Source organism: Ovis aries, chromosome 7, assembly GCF_016772045.2.
Source record: "Ovis aries strain OAR_USU_Benz2616 breed Rambouillet chromosome 7, ARS-UI_Ramb_v3.0, whole genome shotgun sequence".
NCBI lineage: Eukaryota > Metazoa > Chordata > Mammalia > Artiodactyla > Bovidae > Ovis > Ovis aries.
The window spans coordinates 73,936,900-73,958,534 of record NC_056060.1 but is presented as its reverse complement, the minus strand read 5'-3'; the positions used below and the strand labels follow the sequence as shown (position 1 = coordinate 73,958,534).

Below are 21,635 nucleotides of genomic sequence, written 5' to 3'. Positions count from 1 at the left end.
TGCCATCTTTGTTCAGGAGTCAGTTAGCTGTTGAATCAAGTGTTTCCTGTCGTGCTCTGTATCAGGCACGGAGGAAGTTATTATAGTTGCAGACGAGAGGTAATGGAAAACAGGAAGACAGTGGCAAGACAAACAGTGAGGAGGTGGATGTGAAGGGCGATTTTCAAGGTAGGCTTTATTAGCTGGTGGAATCTTGTCCTTGGCCTCCCTTTAGTCAAAGGTTATTCTGAGATTTTGAGTCTTGGTGACTGAGAAGACTGTGCAGTTAACAGAGATGAAGAATATATGTTTGAGTTACATTTTTCAGTATATTTAATTTCAAGTTTTAGCAGCATGTTCGCCTGATGGGCTACAGTCCACGGGGTTGCAGAGTCAGACACGACTGAGCAACTTCACTTTCACTTTCACTTTTCAGGGGTAGAGGTCTAGGCAGACATTAGAAAAACAGGATTAGAATTTTGAAGAGAGATCAGCGTTGAGGATAAAAGCTAGGAATTCACATAGAGATAGTAATTTATTATTGCCTGGGGAAGAGAGGAAAAGAACAACTAAGAAAGTCTTAGTTGTCCTGGGAACAGTTTAAATTTCTTCTGTTTAGAGACTTTGTAGTTAAGTCCTAAATGATGTTTTTTGTCATTCTCTAATTTTTGCAGCTGTTGCTTTTTTTCCCTAATAAATTACTTTATTTTAATTGACGGCTAATTACTTTGCAATATTGTGATGGGTTTTGCCATACATCAACATGAATCAGCCACAGGTGTGCATGTGTCCCCCCCCATCCTGAACCCCTCTCCTGCCTCCCTTCCCACCCCATCCCTCTGGGTTCTCCCAGAACACCGACTTTGAGTACCCTGCTTCACGCATTGAACCTGCACTGGTCATCTATTTTAAATATGGTAATATACATGTTTCAACGCTATTCTCTCAAGTCATCTCCCACATAGTCCAAAAGTCTGCTCTTTACATTTGCGTCTCTTTTGCTGTCTTGCATATAGGGTCATCATTATTGTCTTTCTAAATTCCATATATATGCATTAATATACTATATTGGTATTTCCCTTTCTGACTTACTTCACTCTGTATAATAGGCTCCAGTTTCATCTACCTCTTTAGAACTGACTCAAATGCATTCTTTTTTTTATAGCTGAGTAGTATTCCATTGTGTATATGTACCACAACTTCTTATCCATTCATGTACTGATGGACATCTAGGCTGCTTCTATGTCCTAGCTATTGTAAACAGTGCGACAGTGAACATTGGGGTTCATGTGTCCCTTTCAATTCTGCTTTCTTTGTGCACCTGTTGCTTAATGGTGCTAGTCATTGGTGCCAAGAGCAAAGTAAGCAAGTATTAAAAAAGAATTTGATAGTTTAAGTCCAAGCTAAATGTTTTCATGTTTAGTAAAGTTTAAATTGACAGTACTTTATTTTCAGTCCTTTTTATCCTTCACATCAGATCTATATAGTAAGTGTGGAATTTTTTTTTTCTCTTAATATCCGGCTTTTGCAGGATGGTTCAAGAATTAGGCCTTTTGTTGGTTATTTCTCTGATATCAGGATCTTTCACTATGTTCAGAGAAAAGGAAATGAGTTTAGAACTTAACTACGTTCTTATCTTCCTGTGATATGGCACAGAGTGATTAAGAACACTGGTCTGTCCTATTGAATCTTTACACAAACATAAAACTATAAATATTTATGTTTAAGGGTTTTTACCACTCTTTTGATTTCTATTTCAACAGATCCCTTTTGGCTATTCACCTAGACTTTGAAATGTAAAAGATGTCTTTATCAATTTATAAATATTTATAAAATATAGCCTTTTGAATGAAAGATATGGTGACATGATTATAAGCTCTCCAGTATCAGGAAGCCTCATTCTGGCTTAATCTTATTTTAAGTACTGATTAACAGTGGAAATTAAAAGAATGTTAAGGTGTTCTTCCTACAGTGTGTATATTCAATTTGATGTCAGTTGTCATGGTTAATCATGGGCTTCCCAGGTGCTGCTAGTGGTAATGCCAATGCAGGAGACGAGAGACACAGGTTCAATCCCTGGGTCTGGAAGATCCCCTGGAGGGGAGGGCATGGCAACCCACTCCAGTATTCTTGCCTGTAGAATCCCACAGACAGAGGAACCTGGCAGGCTATGTATGGTCCATTGGGTCACAGAGTCAGACATAACTGAAGTGACTTAGCACAAACACATTGTTAATAGCATAGGTATGTGTGTGTGTGTGTGTGTTTATATATGTGTGTAAAATCTAATAAGTTATTCTGCAAGTTTATCATTTGACACTTGCATTTCTTTGAAATTTTCTATGTTGACACTTATAGTCTTATGGGCCAGCCATCATTTTGATCACTTAATATGTAGTAGTTAATTTGTATCTTATAACAACCCTAATAGGTTGTCTTATAACAACCCTATTAGGTTGGAACTGTTAATCCCTGTTTAAAGAATAGAAGCTGAAACACATAGCTAGTGAAGCCAAAATTTGAACCTTGACAGTCTGGCAGTGTACTCATCCTCTTAACTGTTGTACAGTATCTATTTCTCTAAGTCTCAGTTTCCTCACCTAAAGGGCAGTAATAAAAAGATTGTTTTTTAGAGTTACTGATTGGTAGGACTAAATAAAGCAATGCTTGTGAAGACACTGATTCAAGATCCTAGATATCAATGATCAGTTAATACTCATTTGGCTACTTTTTTGGGGTTCGTCTGTTTCTTTTTTCTTTGTCTCCTTTAGAGTTTTTATTTTTCCTCTGCCCATTTCTTTTAACTGGTGTTTCAGGGTTCCATTCTTGACCTGCTGTTGTATATCATTCTGTATAATTCCCCTTCAGGAGGTTCATCCGCTTCCCTAGTTTTTAACTACTGCCTACTTCCTATAGGTCAGTGATCCAATTCTATACTTTCCTCCTGAGTTGTAAGCTAATGTATCCAAATGTCTGCTGTACATCCTCCTTTGCCTACCCCCACATGTCCCTCCAGCTTGACGTGGATAAAAACTATAAAAGGTTTTAATCTAAAATGAAACTAAAGGATGGAGAAGGCAATGGCACCCCACTTCAGTACTCTTGCCTGGAAAATCCCATGGATGGAGGAGCCTGGTAGGCTGCAGTCCATGAGGTCGCGAAGAGTCGGACATGACTGAGCAACTTCCCTTTCACTTTTCACTTTCATGCATTGGAGAAGGAAATGGCAACCCACTCCAGTGTTCTTGCCTGGAGAATCCCAGGGACGGGGGAGCCTGGTGGGCTGCCATCTATGGGGTCACACAGAGTCGGACACAACTGAAGTGACTTAGCAAAGGATATGAAGTGGAGAATGTCACACTTTAGCTCTCAGAACAGCTAAACTTGAAGACTAAGAGACTGATTTTCCATAAATGCCTGATTTATAAAAGATTGAAACTTAACCTCTGACCAATGAATTGCTCCCCATCTTTGAGCCAGTTAACTGCATGGCCCCTAATTGGGCTCTCCCCTTTCACACTCTTGCCCATGAATGCAACCCATTCTTAACCTTCTTCAGTGGACTGACCTATAGCTCACTGCAGCTGTGTGTCCTGAATTACAGTATCTCCGCTGCTGCTGCTGCTAAGTCGCTTCAGTCATGTCCGACTCTGTACGACCCCATAGACGGCAGCCCACCAGGCTCCCCCGTCCCTGGGATTCTCCAGGCAAGAACACTGGAGTGGGTTGCCATTGCCTTCTCCAAATATCTCTGCTACTCCAGAATGAACTGGATTTTTGGTATCTCGTGTAGAAGGGAATGGCAATCCACTCGTGTTCTGGCCTGGAGAATTCCATGAACAGGGGAGCCTGGCAGGCTACAATCCATGGGATCACAAAGAATCAGAGATGACTGAGCGACTAACATACACACATATTTGGTGTCTTGAGTTTGCCTCAGCTTACCTCTTTTCTTTTAGGTTGACCTTACATGGTGTCATAAGTGGGATCTGAAGGCACCAACCACTTGAACCTCTGGAATCAAGTGAGTTTCCTGTACTTGAGTCCTTTGCACTGTTAGCTTCTGTGAGCCATTCTAACTTTGGTAAGTCTCCTCAGAGCTCAAGCTGCCTTCTTTTGTTTGAGCTCTCCTATTTTATTTAGGATCTAGGTAGAGACAGATTGCCCTTCTGGTAAGTACTCTTGTTTCTGATGATTGTATCTAGTCATCTGAATGTGCTAAAGGTACATTTAGTACTGAATGTACTAAAATATTCCCCCACAACCACCGCCTTGAGGGATCCTAGCTGGTTTTATGTTAAAAAAATTTATGGTCTTTCCTCATGTGCATGTTTGACTAAATAGACCAATTTTACTAAGGATGACACAGAACTCCAGTGGCCATTATGTGGAAACTTTGATCACTGCAGACTTGTTTTCTTTGAACTAGTTAGAAGACCATGGCTACAATATTAAGCAATCTGAGTAGGATAGTTATTTTAATTGGTATCTAGAGGCTACTAAATGTTCATGATTCTAAAATTGCCTCCTTATTATTTCTAAATTAACTGAAGCAAATAAACAACCAAAGATGGATTTAAAAAATCCCAGGTCTCTTCCTCAGGGCTAACTAAGGTTCTTTCTAACCCCACTGTTCTGCCTCCTCCATATCTCCCTTTACCCTTCCTGAGTCTCTTCTCTGAATTTACTTTCCTTACCAAACAGAACCCATTAAGACCTTCTTTTTCAAAATTAGACCTTCTGAGGATCCTACTAAAAACTGCCCTAGATTTCCTACACCCCATGGACAAAGGGCAACATAAGGGCTGTAATAAAGGATTTCCCCTCAGTAACTGAAGATCCCAATATATTTGCTGAAGAATTCAAGGCTATAACCCAAACCCACCAACCTCATCTCTCTAATCACTGTTAATTAGTCTACTTGCTTGTTGGAGAAGGTCAAGCCCCACAGTAGATTAAAACTGCAGCTTGGGGAAACCCTGAACAATTTCTAGGGTTTAAGTTAAACCAACCATTAGTCCTTTTATATGGTTAACCTCATGACAGAGCCAAACGGCTACACAAAGCCATCCCTGGAGCCTTCCCAAAACCTGTGGACTGGAATTAAAGTCAGGCATGCATCCAAAAGCCTGCTGAATCCTTCCATGACCATTACAACAAACTCCAAACCATTTCCAAAGGAAATTCTGGACTCTATAGCTGTTGAGTCCTCTCAGGTAGCTTTTAATTCCATATGTATAAATGGCCTACATAAGGACTTATCTTTGTTTGTCAAAAGAACCTGTATCAAAGAGGAGAGAGTGTTCACCCCTGACCTTGTCAATCTAGCTAATAAATTAGCTCACACCATATAAGATGACTCCAGAAAGAAAAAAAAAAAAAATGATAACTAAGATTTTGAATCTACAGCACCAATAGATGGAAACTCCAAAGCAAATCCATCCTACAAGAATGTGTCATTGTAGAAAACCTGACCAGGAGAAAGGATTGCTACAAATTGAACTCCAAATAGTTACAACCTCAGAACCATGGCCAAATCCAGGAAGATGGTGGGGCTTCAAGGACACACGGGGACTGTTCCTGTTCTGCCATTAAATAGACTAGGGAAAACTACTCTCCAGACCAGGGACAAATTCCTTACAGTGCTAACTGACACAGGGGCTGCTCCTGTCAGTGCTCCATCCCACTGCAATTGAACAGTCCCTTCCCTGGAGTAGTATATACGTTCAAATAGTGGGAGTCTTAAGTAAACTGCAATGTAAACTGCAATGTGTCCCTACTTCTCAGCCCATATTTTTTGGTCTGGACCTTTTGTAAGGCAAATGTCTGCTTCTTCTCAGTGATTTGAGTCCCAAACATTTATTGGGATGAGATTTTCTGGAGAAACACAATGCTGCCATTTTTTCCTATCAAAAGGTGGAAGTGAGAAAAAAAAAAAAAGGTGGAAGTATCTCTTGAGATTAAGTTCAACACTCAGGAAAATTCAACCCCCACTGCCATTATTTGCACTCTACAAACCACGGCAGTCCAAACTTTGTGCTCGTCTGCTCTATTAAACCTGGAATTCCCTGATCTTTGGGTAAAATCCTTAACTGAAGGCATAATTCATAGTGCCCCTCCCATTATGATCCAGGTGGACCCTGCAAAACCTCTCCTAAGAATAAACAAATACCCCATGAATAAGGAAGCTTACAGGTCATAAGGCAAATTATAGAGGACCATAAGGCCCAGGCACTTACTATCCTTTGTACTATCCTTGTGTTAATAATACCCTTATTCTGCCTGTTAAAAAAAAAAACAAAACAAAACCACCAGTGGCTGAGAATGGAGACTTGTGCAAGACCACAGGGCAATAAATAGCATTGTAATTCTCTGCCATCCCGTGTTTTCTAATCCCTGCGTGCTATTAGTATCCATCCATGCTGGAAGCACCTTTTATATTTTAATCAGTTTAGGCAGTGAGTTTTTAGTATCCCTGTTGAAAGGGATAGTCAGTGTCTCTTTGCCTTTACCTGAGAAGGACAACGGTACGTCTGGACAGTCATGCCTCAAGGCTCTAATGAGGCCTTCTTACTTCTCACAGTTTTGACAGGCTAATTTAAATGACATAAAATTCTCTAGGGGCTCCACCTTACTACTACATTTGGATGAGCTTCTTTTTTGTTTGCCCTCCTAATACTTCTTGCAATTTGCTGAAAATCTCAGCCCTTAAGGGACACACAGTCTTGAAGGAGAAATTACAATTTGTCCAAACTCAGGTCCAATCTTGAGGACATTTAATCTCAAAACAGGTGTTATACCTAGATGCTGATAGGCTTCAAGACATTTTAAACTTTTCAAACCATAAAAGCAAATGTTTCTTGGTTTTGGTTTTTTGGCCATGCCATGCAGTTTGTGGGATATCAGTTCCCCGACCAGGGGCTGAATCTGAACCTTGGCAGGGAAAGCCCAGAATCCTAACCACGAGGCCACCAGGGAACTCCCAAAAACAAATGTTAATTGTGAGGTTTTCTTGGGCTAGCTGGCCATTGGCATAATTGGATCCCAAATTTCTTTTTGTTGGTTCAGCCCCTGTATACCCTGCTAAAGAACACCAGCCTGACCCCATAGTTTGGGATGATCAAGATAGCTTGGCCTTTAAGATCTTGAAGGAAAGCTTAATAAGTCTACCTGCCCTTGGACACCTAAATTGTCAGCTACCCTTTTCCCTTTTTGTATATGAGAAAGAAGGGAATACCCTCAGATTACTTACCTAAAACCATGCGGCTATCACCAACCTCTAGGTTGCGCAGCCAACAATTAGATGCAGTGACCTGAGGATACCTCCCCCCCTCCCAGGCCTGAGAGCTATGCCTGCTTCCATTCCTTTAGCAAAGGCTACTGAAGAAATCGTTATAGGATCCTCTTTAATCATCTTTGTACCTTAGCCTGTTGAGCCTCTCTTAAATTTCATGCCACACTCAACATCTTTCAGCGAGCCATCTTACCACCTATGAAATCCTCTTACTTACCTCCCCTTGTGTCACTCTTATTCACTCTAACAGTCTCAACCCTGCTCTCCTTCTTCCCTCTTGCAATGATGAAATTCCCTATGTCTCTTTGACTTTGATGGATCACCTCTTGACCCCTCATGATGACTTACAAGAAAGATGTAAGATGTAAGAAGAAAGAAGAAAGATGTAAGATGACTTACAAGATTCATAAGCTCTTACCCTTTGAAATAATTACAGGTCAGTCCCTGCTTCCTTTGACCTACAAATAATAAATAGGGGACATACTTCAGTTTTGCAAAGGTGTAATTAAATCCACTGAGAATAATAATGCTTTGGAAAAATCATCTTTCTATGGCATGCTCCCAGGAGACAAAGATGTCAAATACCACATTTGCAGCCTGGTCTATTGGAAAAGGCATCTCTATAAAGTTTCCTTCCAACTTTGTCCGAAGGGCCCCTCACAGGTGTTGCTGACTAATGCCTGTGTTACTAAGCTCCGAGGGGTGGACTCCTAAATTCGTGCGTCTCTTCTATAAAAAGTGGATCTGCAACCTAACTGATGATTCAAAAGTAAAATTTTCTAATGACTGAAGCGAATGACATCACAAATAGGCAGCCTTCCTGAGATAACCAGATCAGGCCTGTTTCTTGTTGCTTAAAGTTCTAATGGTCCTTTCTCTGGATTTCTTGCTGCCCCCACATTTAGCTTTAGCACATCCTTTGGTTCTCTGCTTAGAAAAACTCCCAGATTCTACCAACCCTACTGAGAGTTTGACTTGTGCCAGAGCTAATAACACTTGTGATGAACCTGAACTGGTAGCCTGGGTATTATCCTTAGAAGGATGGCAAGGTCTCTCTGGCAGAGATATAGTATTTTCCTTTGGTCCCTTTGAACTGTTACACATTCTTCCTTCTGGCAAATTGGCACCAGACATTACAACATTCCGTTGGGTTGCCCCCCATCCAGAAAGGTATGCCCCTCACTCAAGTCTGGACTCTTACCCATAATCTTCCTTTGTGTTTCAAAAACATTAATGGGACTGGTAAAAACTCTGTGGTAGGATAACAAAAATTATGACGGTACTGGGGGATGGACAGCAGATGTCCTTCCATTCAGTGGTAATTTGGTTGATATGAAATCTAGTAAGTGGTGGGAACGTACCTTCTCCCTGGAGATTCCCCAGAACTCCGTCAGAACCTCACCCACAACACTCCAACTCTCCCATTATTCCAAATATATAGAAATTTAAGATGTTCTTATAGCCATTTCCACCATGCTGACTATCATGAGTTATATGTAAATGACTGTTTTGGGTCATGAGAGCTCTTCTTTTATCAGAGGAAAAAAAAAATACCTGGACTAAAGGGCCCACTTATGCCCTTTATTCAGAAACACTGGTTATTTCTTTCTGTGTGGAAGGAATATGCATTCCACATTCCCGCTTGAATGGAAGGGACACTGTGGAGTTGTTTCCCTCACTCCTGACGCCAGAGTCAGGAAAACCCTCCCCTCCACTGGAAGAACCCACTTGGGTTCTTTCTCCTCACAACTTAAAGGAGCATGTGAACCTTTTGTTCAGTTAAAGTTGTAAAGCAGTTGTGGGTTTAAAATATGTCCATAAATTCTTAGATATTCTTCCTTTCAATAGGTGGAACCTAATTGTCCTACCTGAAGTGGGCTTTAGTTAGTGACTCTCATCTATCAAGTAAAATGTGTCAAAAGTGACAGTGTGGTTTTCAGGACCAGATCGTGAAAGGCATAGTGGCTTTGTGTGTATGTATGTGTGTGCTTTATCTCTGTCTCTCCCTTGGATCACATCTTCTAGGGAGTCAGTTGCCACATCTTGAGGACACTCAAGCAGTTCTGTGAAGAGGTCCATCTAATCTGGAATTTAGGCATCCTGCCAATAACCAGTAAAGAGGTGAGGAAGCATCCACAGTGAGGAAGCATTCTGGGGAAGAAAGTCCTCCAGCATCAGTCAGGCCTTCCACTGACCACAGTCTTCGCTACCATCTTGACTGTAGCTTCATGTGAGACCCTGGGTCAGAAAAACTCGTTTAAGCCCCTCTTTTACTCTCAGCAAATGTGTGAAATAATGAATGCTTATTGTTTTAATCTGCAAAGCTTTGAGTAATTCACAATGCAAAAAAATTAACACGCCATATTATCTTTGTCATAGGGGTTTAATTTTAATAAAATGTGAAAACTAAAAAATCAATGTGAAAACAAACAAAAAAACTAGGATGGATATAATTTTGGATGGATGCCCTCTAATAACCCTGTAGTAGTTAGAAAAGGATTTGAGTGTGCCTTTGGCTGTCTTTTCCCCCTTGGGTTAGAGTAATAGACTGTGAAAAACCAAGTTGAAACCTCTCCATAGTCATGGGAACTACCTTCACTGCTTCTCTTAGAGCTTTTGAATAGCAGCAAACCCAGATAGATAGCCTAGCAAAAGTAGTCTTACAAAACCACAGAGCCCTAAACCTTACTGCACAGTAGGGAGGAACCTGTGCCTTGCTCTGGGAAGAATGCTATTTTTATGTTAACAAATAGGGAAGCACAGTGCATGAACTAAAAATTATGGACAGTATCAATCTCTTCTGAAATAGGCCAAGCCCTAGGACTTAAGACATTTTCAAGCTATTAAGTATAGGTAGCTGGGGAAACTGGTTGAGAAGTCTGTTCTAGTCAGTAGCTATAATTGGACTTCTAGCCCTGGGTATAATCCTTCTAATGAAATTTCTACTGTCTTGTTTCAATAGGCAAATGCCTTTCTCTCAGATATATGTACAAAATAAAGTTCATAAGGCTTATCCTAAGGCTTAATTGACCATGAAACCAAATTGACTCCCTTAGAGAAGTGTGACTGAAATTCTCCATGTTTAAATGAGGCAAAAAATCTACTTGTCATGCCCTCTTCTGTGGGACAGAGCATCCTAGGTTGGTTCTTTGCAGCTTCAAGGGATACGCAGCCCAACATCTAGCAGCATCTCAGACTAAACAAATACCCAAGGTTGATCACCAATACTTTTCTATGAAAGATCTTGCTCAAATGAGGAAAAAGTAAAAGGATTTTAATCTAAAATGGAACCAGAGGATATGAAATGGAGACCAATGCATGTGCCCTCAGAAAAGCAAAACTTAAAGACTGAGAGACTAATTTCCCATAAATACCTGACTTAGAGAATTATCAGTTCAGTTCAGTCACTCAGTCATGTCCTGACTCTGCGACCCCACGGACTGCAACACGCCAGGCTTCCCTTTCCATCACCAACTCCCAGAGTTTGCTCAAACTCATGTCCATCAAGTCTGTGATGCCATCCAACCATCTCATCCTCTGTCGTCCCCTTCTCCTCCTGCTTTCAGTCTTTCCCAGTATCAGGGTCTTTTCCAGTGAGTCAGTTCTTCATATCAGGTGGCCAAAGTATTGGAGTTTCAGCTTCAGCATCAGTTCTTCCAGTGAATATTTAGGACTGATTTCCTTTAGGATTGACTGGTTGGATCTCCTGGCAGTCCAAGGGACTCTCAAGAGTCTTCTCCAACACCACAGTTCAAAAGCATCAATTCTTCAGAGCTCAGCTTTCTTTATAGTCCAACTCTTACAACCATACATGACTACGTGAAAAACTATAGCTTTGACTAGACGGACCTTTGTTGGCAAAGTAATGTCTCTGCTTTTTAATATGCTATTTAGGTTGGTCATAGCTTTTCTTCCAAGGAGCAAGCGTCTTTTAATTTCATGGCTACAATCACCATCTGCAGTGATCTTGGAGCCCAAAATATAAAGTCTGTCACTGTTTCCATTGTTTCCGTATCTATTTGCCATGAAGTGATGGGACCGGATGCCATGATCTTAGTTTTCTGAATGTTGAGTTTTAAGCCAGTTTTTTCACTCTCCTCTTTTACCTTCATCAAGAGGCTCTTTAGTTCTTCTTTGCTTTCTGCCATTAGGATGGTGTCATCTGTATATCTGAGGTTATTGATGTTTCCCCCAGCAATCTTGATTCCAGCTTATGCTTAATCCAGCCCAGCATTTTGCATGATGTACTACTCTGCATATAAGTTAAATAAGCAGGGTGACAGTATACAGCCTTGACTTACTCCTTTTCCTATTTGGAACCAGTCTGTTGTTCCGTGTCCAATTTTAACTGCTGCTTTTAATCTGCATACACATTTCTCAGGAGGCAGGTCAGGTGGTCTAGTATTCTCATCTCTTTAAGAATTTTCCAGTGCTCGCTTCAGCAGCACATATACTAAAAGAATTTTCCACAGTTTGTTGTGATCCACACAGTCAAAGGCTTTGGCATAGTCAATAAAGCAGAAATAGGTGTTTTTCTGGAACTCTCTTGCTTTTTCAGTGATCCAGCAGATGTTGGCAATTTGATCTCTGGTTCCTCTGCCTTTTCTAAAACCAGCTTGAACATCTGGAAGTTCACGGTTCACATACTGTTGAAGCCTGACTTGGAGAACTTTGAGCATTCCTTTGCTAGCGTGTGAGATGAGTGCAATTGTGTGGTAGTTTGAACATTTTTTGGCATTGCCTTTCTTTGGAATTGGAATGAAAACTGACCTTTTCCAGTCCTGTGGCCACTGCTGAGTTTTCCAAATATGCTGGCATATTGAGTGCAGCACTTTCACAGCATCATCTTTTAGGATTTGAAAGAGCTCAACTGGAATTCCATCATCCCCACTAGCTTTGTTTGTAGTGATGCTTCCTAAGGCCCACTTGACTTCGCATTCTAGGATGTCTGGCTCTAGGTGAGTGATCACATCATCATGATTATCTGGGTCATGAAGATCATTTTTCTGTATTTCTTCTGTGTGTTGTTGCCACCTCTTCTTAGTATCTTCTGCTTCTGTTAGGTCCATTTCTGTCCAAAGGACCATTTCTATCCTTTATTGTGCCCATCTTTGCATGAAATGTTCCCTTGGTATCTCTAATTTTCTTGAAGAGATCTCTAGACTTTCCCATTCTATTGTTTTCCTGTATTTCTTTGCACTGATCACTAAGGAAGGCTTTCTTATCTCTCTTTGCTATTCTTTGGAACTCTGCATTCAGATGGGTATATCTTTCCTTTTCTCCTTTGCCTTTAGCTTCTCTTCTCTCAGCTATTTGTAAGGCCTCCTCAGACAACCATTTTGCCTTTTTGCATTTCTTTTCCTTGATAATGGTCTGGATCACTGCCTCCTGTAGTGTCATGAACCTCCATCCATAGTTCTTCAGGCACTCTGTCTATCAGATCTAATCCCTTGAATCTGTTTGTCACTTCCACTGTATGATCTTAAGAGATTTGAGTTAGGTCATACCTGAATGGTCTAGTGGTTTTCCCTACTTTCTTCAATATAAGTCTGAATTTTGCAATAAGGAGTTCATGATCTGAGCCACAGTCAGCTCTCAGTCTTGTTTTTGCTGACTGTATAGAGCTGTATAGAGGATTATCAGATTTACAGATTTATTGAAGCTTAACCTGTGACCTTCCCTTGTAGTTCAGTAGGTAAAGAATCTGCCTGCAGTGCAGGAGATGCGGGTTCGATCCCTGGGTTGGGAAGATCCCCTGGAGAAGGAAATGGCAACCCACTCCAGTATCCTTGCCTGGAAAATCTCAGGGACAGAGGAGCCTGATGGGCTACAGTCCATGGGGTCGCAAAGAGTCGGGCATGACTGAGCGACTAACACTTGCTTACTTAACCTGTGACCAATGAGCATCCTCCCAAACTTTCTTCCCATCCTTGAGCCAGTGAACTCTCTGCATATCTCCCAGCTGGACTGTCCCCTTTTGCACACTTTGTTCATAAAAGCAACCCACCCTAAACCTTAACAGGCTTGTCTGTAATTTGCTACAGCTTGGTGTCCCGAATTGCAGTTTCTCTACTGTCCCCAAATAAACTTGATTTCTGGTAACTTGAGCTTCACTTCTTTTAGATTGACATTTTATTTTCTTAACCAATTTTCAGAAAACAAAAGTTTTAAATTTTAATTAAGTCAAGCTTTTCTTTGCTAGTTTGTGCTTTTGTATTCTAAGAATTCTTCACCTAACCCAGGGTCATAACTTCCCTACTTCTTTCCTAGAAGTTTTGTAGTTCTTGCCCTCACATTTAGGTTTATGATAATTTTAAATGGATTAATAGTCCTTGTTCAGACCTCTCCTTTATCTGATATTAATAAGCCACTGCAGTGTTGGGTTGTAAGTTAGTATGTTGTTGTTTAGTTGCTAAGTCTTGTCCAGCTCTTTTGCAACCCCATTGACTGTAGCCTACTAGGCTTCTCTGTCTATGGGATTTCCCAGGTGGCTCAGTGGTAAAGAATCTGCCTGCCAAGGTGGGACATGCAGCTTCAATCCCTAGGGTAGAAAGATCCCCTGAAGGAGGGTATGACAATCCACTCCAGTATTCTTGCCTAAAAAATGCTATGGACAGAGGAGCCTGGTGGGCTACAGTCCATGGGGTTGCAAAGAGTCAGACACGACTTAGGGACTGAGCCTGCAGTGTTGGGATGCTGGAGGGCTTTCCTCATTGTCCCTCCTCCACTCATAACTTTAGGCAGGCACTGCTGTGCTGTGCCAGATAGGAGATTTCTCACCTCACCCTTCCTCCACCAGCAGTAGACTTGTTCCTTTTTACTCAGAATGAGAATCTTGATGGAGGCCGAAGGTCATTCTCCTCCATGATGGCTTGTTTTTTCAAATTTGTACACATCTGGGTATAATCACCACTCAAAAGTCCTCTTGCTCTCTTTCTCAGTCTGGATCCCACCAAAAGATAAGCAGTATTCCAGTTGCTACCATTACAGATTTGTTTTTTCTGTTCTTAAACTTACTATCAGTGAAATCCTGTAGCACCCTGTTGTGCCAGGCTTCTATCATTAAACAGTTCTGAGGTTCATCCACCTTGTTTCATGTACTGGTGGTTTGTGGCTTTCTGGTTTCTTTGCTGTGTATAATTCTATTATATTGATATATCAATACCACAATTTATGAGCTTCCCAGGTGGCGCAGTGTTAAAGAACATGCCTGCGAATGCAGGAAACATAAGAGATGCAGATTTCCCTGGGTCAGGAAGATCCCCTGGAGGAGGGCATGGCAACCTGCTCCAGTATTCTTGCCTGGAGAATCCCATGGACAGAGGAGCCTGGTGGGCTACAGTCCATAGGGTCGCAAAGAGTTCGACACTACTAAAGCAACTTAGCGAGCACATAGGCTCCACAGTTTATAAAGACTATTTAAACAATTGGATGATTAATTATCTAATTAATCATCTTTTAATTATCTTAAATGCTTATAATTATCCTAAAAGTAACATGCCAACGGACTATCCGCCTTGTCCCTGAGGTCAGAAACCTAAGAGCCATCTTTGACTCTTCTCATACTCCTCTTGAAGTCTAATGAGAAAATTCTGTTGATTCCTCTTTCATAATTACAGCCACAATCCAGCCACTTCTCCCTGTTTTTCGTATCTCTTGTCCACAGTTGTGCAACAAGGCTTTTCACTGCCTCATTCTTACCCAAAGGTGTGTTCTCCAGGCTAAGCCAGCCAAGGAATCGGTCACAAACGTTTCTCACCTGCTGTCAACCTGCAGTGGCTTGCTTCCTTACCTGAGAGTAAAAGCTGAAGTCCTCACCATGGCCTGCAAAGTTCTTCTCTGACTCCAGCTACCTCTTCAACCATAATTCCTTACCGCTTTCTTTCCCTGATGCAGCTTTAGCTGCTCCAGCGCACCTGCTGTTTTTCTTTGCCCAGGAGGCTCTTGGCTCACATGGTCCAATACTTTGCTTCTGAATTTTATTCTGGTCTCAGCTCAAATGTCACTTCATGAGAGAGGCCTTGCCTCTAATGACCAAATCTAAAAGGCTCTTCCCGGGACTCCCCTCACAGTCCAGGGATTAGGACTTCACCTTCTAAGGCAAAGGGTTCAGGTTCCATCCCTGGTCAGGAAGTTAAGATCCCATGTGCCATGTGGCCAAAAAAACAAAACGTAAAGCAGAAGCAATACTGTAACAAGTTCAATAAAGACTTCAAAAATTGTCCACATCAAAAAAAAAATATCTAAAATAAAAGGCACTTCCTGTCTCATGTCTTGACTTACACATTATTTTTTATAATATTTATCACTGTTTCCATTAGGACTTCCCAGGGGGCGCTAGTGGTAGAGAACCCACCTGCCAATGCAGGAGACATAAGAGATGCGGGTTCCATACCTAGGTTGGGAAGATCCCCTGGAGGAGGAAATGGCAACCCACTCCAGTATTCTTGCCTGGAAAATCCCATGGACAGGGGAGCCTGGCAGGGTATAGTCCCCAGGGTCTCACAGAGTCTCACAGAGTCGGACATGACTGAGGTGCCTTAGTACGCACGCATGGTTTCTGTTATAATCATCTATATATCTATATATATCTGTCTCTTCACCACCCTCTTTTGAGAGCAGGGACTTTGCCTGTGTTCTTTGCTAAATCCATTGTGTTTTAGGCCTGTCATGTCAGTCATTCGAGAATTATTTCTGAATTACTGAATAAGGATTTAATGATATTGCTTATCGGTTTCTAACTGTAACGGTATTCAAATGACTGATTCTTTGATGTTAACATCATTCTATTATAAGCCATGATTCTTTTTGTTCTCCCTCCTATCTTCCTTTTTTCTTTTCACAGTTATTAAAGAGAACGTTTGCTTAATTTTTAAAAGCATCTATTGAGAATTATAAAAAGAGGTAGTAAACATAGAGTACCAATTCAAGATTTGAACTCTTCCACGTTGCTACTGTCTGTTCCAAATTAAGACATCTGGTGATTGGGGAAGTTTGGTTCCTCTCTGTTTGGTTCACCAGCTGGTTGTTCTGGAAAGGCAAAAGCAATTCATTGTTCTTCTTGAAAGAAGCTGGGTGTTCATAGACTTACTATAAAGGATGGATTTGGGGTGGAAGATTTACTTGAGAAGCTGGACACCTCAAGATGTTACTGAGAAAAATGCCTGTTTTTTAAAAGATACTTTGAATGTTATATCTGGGAGCTGAAGGATAATCTCATACTGCTTGAGAGACTGTATGTGTGTCATTCCTTCCTCCCCCCTCCCCCCTTTCCCTTGGTAACAAATTCTTGCACTTTAAAAACTGTGCTCTCCCTAAGAATTTTAGTGTATTTAATGCATGTAGTACCATATGTTGCTGCAACCAGTTATCTTGAACATTCGTGTGAGTAAGAATAGCATATTCAGTCTCACTAAACAGGATTAATTTACAAAGACATTAAGTCTCAGTCATTAATGAATGTGATATTTGAAATTACACTGAAATTGTAGCAGATGTCAGTTTAGCATACCTTCCATTAAATATGTAGCACTTCCGCCCAATTTAAAACAAATGGTTCTTTGACAACCCAAAGGGTTGGATGGGGTGAGAGTTAGGAGGGAGGTAGGTTCAAGAGGGAGGGACGTATGTATGTCTATGGCTGATTCATATTGACATGTGGCAGAAACCAGTATTGTAAAGCAATTAGCCTTCAATTAAAAATAAATTTTAAAAAAATTTAAAAAATAAAACAAATGGTTTCTTGATAAATTGTTTAAAGCCAATTCTCTGTTAGTTTAAAACATACACACAAATTTCTCTACATTTGTTATATGAAAGTTTTCTGAGAAACATTTACCTGACATTAAGCCAGTGCTTGCTTTTTATCCCAAGATATTCTCTAGGACATATTGGTAATGCATAGGAGTGACTGTTCTGTAATGTCCAGTATAGAACTTTTTTAACTACCATCAGATTTTTCCCATTTGCCATCGACCTTGCCAGTAGCACATGTCATGAGATATCAGCAGTTACTTCTTCCAAATTCTCTGCTAACACCTCTTCCCTTAAAAAATAAGTATAGTGTATGTTTATTATATAGATAACATAGCCTACAGAGAAGGAAATGGCAACCCAATCTGGTATTCTTGCCCAGGGAATCCTGTGAACCGAGGAGCCTGGTGGGCTGCCGTCTGTGGAGTCACACAGAGTCGGACATGACTAAAGCGACTTAGCAGCAGCAGCAGCAACATAGCCTACACCTATTTCTAAAATGCTAAGTGCTTACGATAGAGATAGTATAGTATAGGAGTTCCCCACTCCAGTACTCTTGCCTGGAAAATCCCATGGACGGAGGAGCCTGGAAGGCTGCAGTCCATGGGGCCACTGAGGGTTGGACACAACTGAGCGACTTCCCTTTCACTTTTCACTTTCATGCATTGGAGAAGGAAATGGCAACCCACTCCAGTGTTCTTGGCTGGAGAATCCCAGGGACGGGGGAGCCTGGTGGGCTGCCGTCTATGGGGTCGCACAGAGTTGGACACGACTGAAGTGGCTTAGTAGTAGTAGTAGGGCTCTGGAACAAGAATACTTGAGTTCAGAAGCCAGCTTTTTCAGAACCTCCCTCCCACCTCCCACCCCATCCCACCCTCTAGGTTAGCTGCATGTTAGCTGTGCTTTTCTTATCAGTTTAATGAACATATAGTAGTTATGGGATTATATCATCATTAAAAATTTTAACAATATAGAAAAAGTACTGAAAAGGCAACATATTCCCTCCATACACACACACATACATACATACACACACACACTCCAGATACTTGAAATACATTTTATGAACATTATTCCAAGACCTTTCTTGTGTATATACAGATAAGATGAACAGAATAGGAATAATTTTATTAAATATAATATTTATATATTTTATATAATATTTATTAGTATATATTTTCTCTGAATAGTATTGCATTTAACTTGGGTTTAATTAACAAAAACATAAAATGAAAGAAATAGCTAGAATTTAGGTGTTTCTTTAATATGAGTTCCTTTGCAAATTCCCTTTGAGTTAACCCAAAGAAAAGATGAATGAGATTAAAAAGTTTCAGGTAGCATCCACATTGCTGATTAATTGATGCAGTCAGATGTAGGTTTTTCTGTGGTGATTGGCAGAATCAGACTCCTTTCATTTTATGACTCAAACATTCTTTTTCTTTGGTTGCACTGAGCCTTCCGTGTAATGCTCGGGTTTCTCATTGCGGTGGCATCTCTTGTTGCAGAGCACAGATTCTCAGTGTGAGGGCTTCAGTAGTTGTGGCACTCAGGCTTAGTTGCTCTGTGGCTTGTGGGATCCTCCTGGACCAGGGATCGAACCCGTGATTCCTGCACTGGCAAGTGGATTCCTATCCACTGCACCACCAGGGACGCTTGACTCAACCATTCTTCAGGGCCTTGGAATCCTCTGCATCCAGCCAGCAGGTGGATGAAGAGAAGGTGAAGAAGGCATCACCTTTTGATCACCTGACCCAAATACAACCATTGCTTCACTACTACTGGCAAAAAGTCATCACAGGCTAGGGCTGAGGCAATTTTGCTGGGGAACCTGGACTCTTTTCCCTTCTGGGATCCCGTGAATATCCTGTACCAAATCCCAGATATATCTATTCCTATGGGCTGCTTCTCATGTCTTAAACTCAGTGTGGAGACCTTGGAAATATAGTAGGCAGCCCTCCTTCACCCTTCTGTACCCTTCACATAGCCATGATACATTTGTCAAAACCAGAATTAACACTGGTATAATACTATTAACTAAAGTACAGAATTTATCTGGATTTAACTGGTTTTCCCACTGATTTCTATTTTTGGTGAAGAATCTAATCAAGAATATCACTAATCTAATCAAGAATACCACCAATCTCTCAGACCTTCCTTCTTTTTCATGGCTTTGAAACTTGAAGAGTACTAGCCACATATTTGTAGGTTGTCCCTCAGTTGAGTTTGATGTTTTCCCAAGAATAGACTGGGGTTATGAATTTTGGGGGCTTCCCCAGTGGCTCAGCAGTAAAGAATCTGCCTGCATGTCACTGTATGGCAAAACCACTACAACATTGTGAAGTAATTAGCCTCCAATTGAAAAAAAAAATAAGAATCTGCCTGCAGTGCAGGAGCTGCAGGAGACATAAGTTCAGCCCTGGGGTTGGGAAGATCCCCTGAAGGAGGGCATGGCAACCTACCCCAGTATTCTTGCCTGGAGAATCCCATAGACAGAGAAAACCAGAGGGCTACAGTCCATAGGGTTGCAGAGTCGGACACAACTGAAGTGACTTAGCACTCAGACACACGTGAAGTTTTGAGAAGAATGTCACAGAATGTCATCACATCACATCAGGGGGCAAGTGACATCAACATAATTTACCACCAGTGATGTTAACCAAAAGCAGAGAAATTACTTTGCCGACTAAGGTCCATCTAGTCAGGGCTATGGTTTTTCCTGTGGTCATGTATGGATGTGAGAGTTGGACTGTGAAGAAGGCTGAGCGCTGAAGAATTGATGCTTTTGAACTGTGGTGTTGGAGAAGACTCTTGAGAGTCCCAAGGAGACTTCAAGGAGATCCAACCAGTCCATTCTGAAGGAGATCAGCCCTGGGATCTCTTTGGAAGGAATGATGCTAAAGCTGAAGCTCCAGTACTTTGGCCACCTCATGCGAAGAGTTGACTCACTGGAAAAGACTCTGATGCTGGGAGGGATTCGGGGCAGGAGGAGAAGGGGATGACTGAGGATAAGATGGCTGGATGGCCATGAGTCTGGGTGAACTCTGGGAGATGGTGATGGACAGGGAGGCCTGGCATGCTGCGATTCATGGGGTCACAAAGAGTCGGACACGGCTGAGCAACTGAACTAAACTGACTGAACTGATATTAACCTTGATTGGTTTTTTAAGGCGGTATCTTCTGGTTTTCTCTAGTTAAAGTCTCTTTTTACTCCTTCCTTACTCTGTTCTTTGGAAGCAAATAATTAAGTCCAGCCTATACTCCAGGAGAGGAGAGTCATTTATTTTTATCAATATGGATTCATGGCTATTTATTCTTTTTTATCTTATTCTTTAGATTATAACCCAGTGTTATTTTGCTGCTCAGATTGGTCTAGAGTGACCAGTGGGAGATCATAGCTCTTGCATCTTTTTTTTTTTTTAATCACTTCTTTACTTTTGGGCACTATTTGTTGCTTTAGGCTCATCTTCTAGTTTCCCTGTCCGAGACCTAGATTCAGGCCATTTTTCCAAGGAGATCAAAGGATATTTTTAATAGGATAGATATTAAGCCTCTCTAATTGGTACCTAACTTCCCTGGTGGCTCAGCGAGAGACCTGGGTTTGATCCCTGGGTTGGGAAGATTCCCTGGAGAAGGAAATGGCAACCCACTCCAGTACTCTTGCCTTGAAAACCCCATGGACGGAGGAGCTTGGTGCAGGCTACTATCCATGGGGTCGCAAAGAGGTGGGCACGACTGAGTGACTTCACTTTCACTTAAAGAATCTTGGAGAAGTTGACTGAGAACTTGAGTTTCACTTCAGTGAAAGTATATTCTCTTCTAAAACGTATTGAAGTTCATTTGCTGTTTAGAAATGTATTTTTCATTATGAAATGAAACAATCTTAAAAAAACACTCACTCAATTTGATATGTTTGATATGGGGCTATTTTAGATCTTCAAAAATAGATTAATTTAAAAATACACAGAAACTTAGCAGATAGAGTTTTATATTAAGTTTTAAAATGTTGTATCATTTCAGTGGTTCATTTTTTGTTGTTGTTGTTGATGTCTTTAGAATCAAGGATCCTACCAGTATTACTTGGCATAGATTTTTATAGTCTTCTGACAATTCCTTTTTGTATCCTATTTTTTTCCCTTTTATTTTTGGGAAAAAACAACAAACAAACAAATAAGTAAAAAGATAGGAAAAAAAATAAAAAGATAGGAAAGGGAGAGGATAGAATGTTCTAAAGGGAACATATTTTCAAAATCCCTCTCTTTAAAATGAGTGAAATTTAACTTTTTAAAATACGTTTCCTAAGTCTTTCTTTTAGAAGCCTCTTACATTAAGTCAGAATAATGAACAATGAAGTCTTGGTAATAAAACCCAAGACTTTATCTCTAATTAGTTTGGGTGGTTCTGACTGCATTAACAAAAACTCTACTGCAAATTTACTTAAATAGTCAGGAAATGCTGAATCTCATAAACATGGAATAAAAGTTCTTTCCATTGGTTGGATTGGGTGCACTTTCGAATTTGTGTTTCACATGTGAACAGATTATAGTTGAGAGGGGGATACATGTGTTGAATTGGCAAAAATGTAAGATTTCTTTACCAATTACAGGTTAAA

General features: G+C 40.8%; 1 protein-coding gene across 7 annotated transcripts in view; it reads left to right on the top strand.

Annotated features, from left to right (window-relative positions):
* The window catches only part of WDR89 (WD repeat domain 89), a 53,450-nt gene that overhangs the window by 14,562 nt on the left and 17,253 nt on the right, over positions 1-21,635 (top strand). For 2 of the 7 annotated variants that reach the window (XM_012181795.5, XM_042252594.2), the window contains exon 2: positions 3,939-4,003. The exons of 1 other annotated variant lie outside the window; for it this stretch is intronic. The gene's annotated coding sequence lies outside the window, so the exon portion shown is untranslated. Of the gene's footprint in view, positions 1-3,938; positions 4,064-9,298; positions 9,395-21,635 lie in introns of all 7 variants that reach the window. 4 more of the 7 variants (XM_004010711.6, XM_042252592.2, XM_012181797.5 and 1 more) reach the window with 3 other exon arrangements.